The sequence below is a fragment of the Piliocolobus tephrosceles genome, chromosome Y (genome assembly GCF_002776525.5).
Source record: "Piliocolobus tephrosceles isolate RC106 chromosome Y, ASM277652v3, whole genome shotgun sequence".
In the NCBI taxonomy this organism is placed as follows: domain Eukaryota; kingdom Metazoa; phylum Chordata; class Mammalia; order Primates; family Cercopithecidae; genus Piliocolobus; species Piliocolobus tephrosceles.
Genome location: NC_045456.1, coordinates 20,295,826 through 20,302,970, shown reverse-complemented (window position 1 = coordinate 20,302,970; position 7,145 = coordinate 20,295,826).

The following is a 7,145-nucleotide window of genomic DNA, read 5'->3' as shown; positions in this document are numbered from 1 at the left end:
AAAAAAAAAAAAAAAAAAAAAAAAAAAAACTACAAAACTTAGCTAGGCGTCATGGTGCTTCACCTGTAATCCCATGTACTCGGGAGGCTAAGGCACGAGACTCGCTTGAGCCCAAGAGACGGAGGTTGCAGTGAGCCCAAATTGTGCCACTGCACTCAAGCCTGGGCACATGGTGAGACTGTGTCTCAAAAAAAAAAAAAAAAAAAGAAAAAATTGTTCACAGTAGGTTTTATATTTTTTTTATTACTAAAGTACTGTGCATTTCAAAATAGTTCAGGGTAGATTTTATTTTTAGTTCTATTTTTGTTAGTTAATAATAAAGTAATGTGCATTTCAAAATTGTTCAGTATCGATTTCATTTTTATTTTGGTTAATTAATAAATCACTGTGCATTTCAAAATTGTTCACTATAGGTTTTAGATTTATTTTTGTTAATAATAAAACACTGTTCATTTCAAAATTGTTCAGAGTAGGTTTTATTTTTCTTAATAAAGTACGGTGTATTTCAAAATTGTTCAAAGGAGATTTTATTTTTATTTTTGTTAATACTAAAGCAGTGTGCCTTTCGAAATTGTTCAGAGTCGATTTTATTTTTATTTTTGTTAATTAATAATAAAGTACCATGCATTTCAAAATTATTCAGCATAGGTTTTATTTTTATTTTTGTTGATTCATATTAAAGTACTGTGCATTTCAAAACTGTTGAAAGTAGATTTTTTTTTACTTTTTTTTGTGTTTTCTTGTTTTGTATAAATTTAGGGGTTCCATGAGAAATTCTGTTACACGTATAAAATGTGTGGTGATCTAGATATTTAGGGTGTCCATCACCTGAATACAGTATTTTTGTGTTAAGTCTATACACCTTAATCTGTTATGGAACTCCAAATGTATTCCTTGTATCCCTTTTTTTTTTTTTTTTTTTTTTTTTTTTTTTTTTGAGAGTCTGGCTCTGTCACCCAGGCTGGAGTGCAGGCCCGCAATCTCGGCCCACTGCAACCTCTGCCTCTCAGGTTCGAGCGATTCTCCTGCCTCAGCCTCCCGAGTAGCTGGGACTGCAGGTGTCCACCACGCCCGGCTAATTTTTGCATTTTTAGTAGACATGGGGTTTCACCGTGTTAGCCAGGATGGTCTCGAGCTGTTGACCTCGTGATCCGCCCACCTCAGCCTTCCAAAGTGCTGGGATTACAGGTGTGAGGCACCGCGCCCGGCCATTCCTTACATCTGAATGTATGTGTGCACCCTTTAACCCACCTCTCTGCATCCTCCTCCCTCCCTGTCTCTCACCCTTCCCAGGTTCTGTTATCTACGTTTCCCCCTCTACTTCCCTGTGTTTAAATTGTCCAGCTCTTAGCTAGGAGTGAGAACGTGCGACATCGGTTTTTGTGTGCCTGGCTGATTTCACTTGACATAATGGCCTCCGATTCCATCCGTGTTGCAGCAGCCGACAGGACTTCCTTCACTCTTACAGCTGAAGAGCTGTCCTCCTTGTGTTTAACCCACATTTTCCATATCCAGTCATCTGTTTTATTGTTGTTGTTTTGAGACGGAATTTTGCTCTGTCACCCCGGCTGGAGTGCAGTGGCGCGATCTCGGCTCACTACAGCCTCTGCTTCTCGGGTTCAAGCAATTCTCCTGCCTCAGCCTATGGAGTAGCTGGGATTACAGGCACGTGCCACCTCGCCCGGCTAATTTTTGTATTTTTAGTAGAAATGGGGTTTCACCATGTTGGCCAGGCTGGTCTTGAACTCCTGACCTCAGGTGATCCAAAGTGCTGGGATTACAGGCATGAGCCAGTGTGCCCGGCCCTACACTGAACAATTTTGAAATGCACCGTGTTTTATTACTAATTAACAAAAATTAAAATAAAACCTACTCTGAACAATTTTGAAATGCACAGTGCTTTATCATTAATTAACAAAAATTAAAATAAAACCTACTCTGAACAATTTTGAAATGCACAGTGCTTTATCATTAATTAACAAAAATTAAAACCTACTCCAAACAATTTTGAAACGCATAACGCTTTATTATAAACTAACAAAAATAACCTACTCTGGAGAATTTTGAAATGCAGTGTTTTATTATTAACAAAAATAAAACCCACTCTGAACAATTTTGAAATGCCCAGTGTTTTATTATTAATTATGTCACCATGCTAGGTAGTAGCTGTGCAGAGCTTATTCCTCCTGTCTAAACCAAACTTTGCATTACCTGATTATTTGTACTTTTATTAGCAACAAAAATAAAAGTGAAACCTACTCTGAACTAGGTTGAAATGCACAGTACTTCATTAATCTATTAAATTATATCTGTTAGCCTATATTAACAACAAAAAAACCTACTCTGAACAATTTTGAAATGCATAATGCTTTATTATAAACTAACAAAAATAAAAACCTACTCCGAACAATTTTGAAATGCATAATGCTTTATTATAAACTAACAAAAGTAACCTACTCTGAACAATTTTGAAATGCAGTGTTTTATTATTAATTCACAAAAATAAAACCTACTCTGAACAGTTTTGACATGCAGTGTTTTATTATTAACAAAAATAAAACCTACTCTGAACAATTTTGAAATGCATGCTTTATTATACACTAACAAAAATAAAAATAACCTACTCTGAAGAATTTTGAAATGCAGTGTTTTATTATTAATTCACAAAAATAAAACCTACTCTGAACAGTTTTGAAATGCACTGTTTTATTATTAACAAAAATAAAACCTACTCTAAACAATTTTGAAATACATGCTTTATTATACACTAACAAAAATAAAAATAACCTACTCTGAAGAATTTTGAAATGCAGTGTTTTATCACTAATTCTCAAAAACAAAACCTACTCTGAACAGTTTTGAAATGCACTGTTTTATTATTAACAAAAATAAAACCTACTCTGAACAATTTTGAAATGCCCAGTGTTTTATCATTAATTATGTCAGCGTGCTGTGCAGTAGCTGTGCAGAGCTTATTCCTCCTGTCTAACCAAACTCTGTATTATCTGACCAACATCTCCCGCCGTGACCTCCCCTAGTCTCTGCTACCCAGCCTTCTACTCTTGCTTCTGTGAGTTTGACTTTTTTAGATTCCACATAGCAGTGAGACCATGTGCTCTTCATCTTTCTCTGTTTCTTGTTTTTGTTTGTTTTTTGTTTTTTTCAAGATGGGGTCTTGCTCTGTCACCCAGGAAGTGGCACGATCTCGGCTCACTGCAACCTCTGCCTCCTAGGTTCAAGCGATTCTCCTGCCTCAGCCTCCCAAAGAACTGGGATTATAGGCCCGCGCCACCGTTCCCAGCTAATTTTTTTTATTTTCAGTAGAGATGGCGTTTCACCATGTTGCCCAGGCTGGTCTCCAACTCCTGACCTCAAATGATCCACCCACCCTGGCCTCCCAACGTGCTGGGATGACAGGCGTGAGCCACTGCGCCCGGCTTTATACATTGTAGACAGACGTGAGACATCAATCAATATATGGAAGAAGTATGTTGGTTCTGTTACGAATGCTTGCTTTTCCGGGCTGTAAAGAAATAGCCCTTGAACATAAATTTAATTTCCTCAGCCAGGCCGTTTTTTTACTTTCTGCAGAAAGGATTCACTCGCCAGCAGTTTGGCCACAAGAGTACCCAGAACAAAGGAGACAGGGTCACTTATAACCTGACATGTCCACCCTACGCTGTGTCCTGTTTCCATGGGCTGGAACGGGGCCTCCCATTCTGTATTTGTCCCCATCAGCCAGCAACTTAGAACTTTTTGAAAGAGGCAAAGGCAGAGGAGAACAAAGGAAGGCGGAAGTCACTTGTGGAATGCTGAGAAAGGTAATAACACCTGCAAATAAGGAAGAGAAACAGGCTCTGACCTCACGCTTGCCTGGACCAGGATAAGCGTGCCAGGATGGATGTTTAGGCTACAGTGTGGGAGCTATGAACACAAAGAACATGGATTTCTTTATTACGGCTAGCGGAGATTTAAGAATGTCAGCACAGGTCTTTGAATAAATTTTACTTCTGAGAGAAGTTAGTATTTATTCCCAATTAGACGGGGCGGAAAGTCTTTGAAGACGAACCTCTACTTTCCTGTTTACCGTGGGGTCTGGAAAGGCGGGACCACCTGAAGCCAAGGCAGGAAGACTGGAAGTGGGGAGGGAGCCTCCAGGTCACAGACGGTGCCACACAAATGGTTACGTTTTTCTGAGTTTCGGATGAGCCTTTCCAAAGGAGGTGATCCGATATGCATCTATCTCACCGAGCAGAGGGAGGACTTTGAATACAATGGGAGGCAGGTTTGCCCTGAGCAGTTTCCAGCTTAACTTTTCCTTAGTGATTTTGGGGGTCCAGGATATTTTCCCTTCACTGTTGAATTAACTATTTTATCACCCAAGTATTAAGCCCAGTACCTAAAAGATATTTTTTCCTGATTTTCTTCTTCCCCTGCCTTCCGCCTTCTGTTAGGGCCCACTGTGTGCTGCTTCTCTCCATGTGTCCATGTGTTCTCATCATTGAGGTCCCACTTGTAAGTGAGAATATGTGGTATTTGGTTTTCTGTTCCTACATTTGTTTGCTGAGGATAATGGCCTCCAGCTCCATCCACATTCCTGCAAAGGACATGATTTTATTCCTTTTTTATGGCTGCATAGTATTCCATGGTGTATAGCTACTATCCAGTATACATACTGAGGGACATTTAGGTTAATTCTATGTCTACAGCTGATGGACATTTATGTTAATTCTATGTCTTTGCCATTATGAACAGCGCTGCAGTGAACATATGTGTGCATGTATCTCTGTTTTTTTTTTTTTTTTTTTCTTTCAGACACTGTCTGGCTCTGTTACCCAGGCCGGAGTGCAATGGCACGATCTCGGCTCCCTGCAACTTCCACCTCCCAAGTTCAAGCAATTCTCCTGCCTCAGCCTCCCAGGTAGCTGGGATTACAGGTGCCCAGCACCATGCCCGGCTAATTTTTTGTATCCTCATTAAATCCAGTTTTAAATTAAATGCAGCTATTTTCCTGCTGAGAATTCATTCTTTCATTTATCTGTGCATACACACACACATATATATATTTTTAATTTATGAATTTGCCCAGGCCACACACAGTGACTCATGCCTGTAATCCCAGCACATTCAGAGGCTGAGGTGGGAGGATTGCTTGAGGCCAGGAACTCAAGGATAGCCTGGGCTACAGAGGGAGATCTCGTCTCTCCAATAATAATAATTAAAAAAAATTAGCTGGGCATGGTGGTGTGTGCCTGCAGTCTCCGCCCTCAAAAGGCTGAGCCTGGAGGATTGCTTGAGTCCAAGAGGTCAAGGCTGCAGTAAGCTGTGATCATACCTGTGTACTGCAGCCTGGGTGCCAGAGCTAGACCCTGTATCTAAGAAAATATACATATATATATATTTTTATAAATGTACCTACTCTTACTTACATTTCTTTGTGTATCATTGGCTTATTTTGAGGTTTAAAACGAGAATAAAAGAAAATTGATTGGAGGAGCACCTGACTGAAGCAAAATTCATCTCTCCCACCAAAAGGAAGGATTTGCCAGCCAGAGTTCCCATCTGAGAATCAGCAGTAATAATCCTGCTAAGCAAATTGAAACAGGTCAGCCTGGCTCTACAGGTCAAAATCATAAAAAGTCAGAGCATTTCTTAAAGCTTTAAGACCCACTCAATACACTAAGCATGCCTTTTGGGAGGTGCAATATACAATTCCAGATCTTTATGCTGCTGTTTTTTTTTCTTTTTTGAGATGGAGTCTTGCTCTGTTGCCCAGGCTGGAGTGCAGTGGCACCATCTCGGCTCACTGCAAGCTCCGCCTCCCAGGTTCACGCCATTCTCCTGCCTCAGCCTCCCAAGTAGCTGGGACTACAGGCGCCGCCACCTCGCCCGGCTAGTTTTTTGTATTTTTAGTAGAGACGGGGTTTCACCGTGTTAGCCAGGATGGTCTCGATCTCCTGACCTTGTGATCCGCCCACTTCGTCCTCCCAAAGTGCTGGGATGACAAGCGTGAGCCACCACGCCCGGCCTATGCTGCTGTTTTAAAAAAGAATGACCTGCCAGGTGAGGTGGCTCACGCCTGTCATCCCAGCACTTTGGGAGGCTGAGGTGAACGGATCACCTGAGATTAGGAGTTCCAGACCAGACTGGTCAACAGGGTGAAACACAGTCTTTACTGAAAATACAAAAATCAGGCCTGTGAACCCCCGCGCCCGGCCTTGGTATTTTGTTATAGTAGACTTAGCATGTGCACACAGAACTTAACAACTTATTTTGATATCAAGTACGATGGACTCTGCTCCACAGAATTTCAGCACCTGGCAGGCAGGTGCCACGTCCAACATGCCTGCCATGGAAACCTGTCCCAGTCAAGCAGTACCTACGGATGCATGTAGCAGATACAATAAAGTTAGCTCCAGGACGTAACTGTCTCACCCACCCCATAGACTGCACACATCTTACAGGACTGGAGAAAATAACTCAGGCTTCGGTGGCTGACGCCTGTCATCCCAGCACTTTGGGAGGCAGAGGCAGGCGGATCACGAGGTCAGGAGATCGAGACCATCCTGGCTAACACGGTGAAACCCCGTCTCTATTAAAAATACAAAAACTAGCCGGGTGTGGTGGCAGGTGCCTGTAGTCCCAGCTACCTGGGAGGCTGAGGCAGGAGAATGCCGTGAACCCGGAGGCAGAGGTTGCAGTGAGCTGAGATCCGGCCACTGCACTCCAGCCTGGGCAACAGAGCAAGACTCCGTCTCAAAAAAAAAAAAAGAAAAAGAAAAAGAAAAAAGAAAATAACTCAGGCTTAAGCCCCATTGAGACTGCCTGTCTCTCTGTCTCAGAACAAGAATGCACCACAGTGGCAGCGTACGGGGAAAATGTTATGACATGTAATGACTACAAAGCAAGTATAGATACTTGGGGAAAAACCTCAGTGGTTTCCTGAGATGGGTCTTGGTGGTTGACTCTCTGACTGTCAACGCTGGCAGTTTAGACACAGGAGGTTTACAGAAAGAATGTGGGTGGTGATCTGAATTCTTTATATTTTTGTCTTTTTCACTTCATCCTACAGAGGGATTTATTTATTTATTTATAAATAAAAATTTTATTATTTTTGCTTAATATCTGTGTCTTTATTTGTTCTT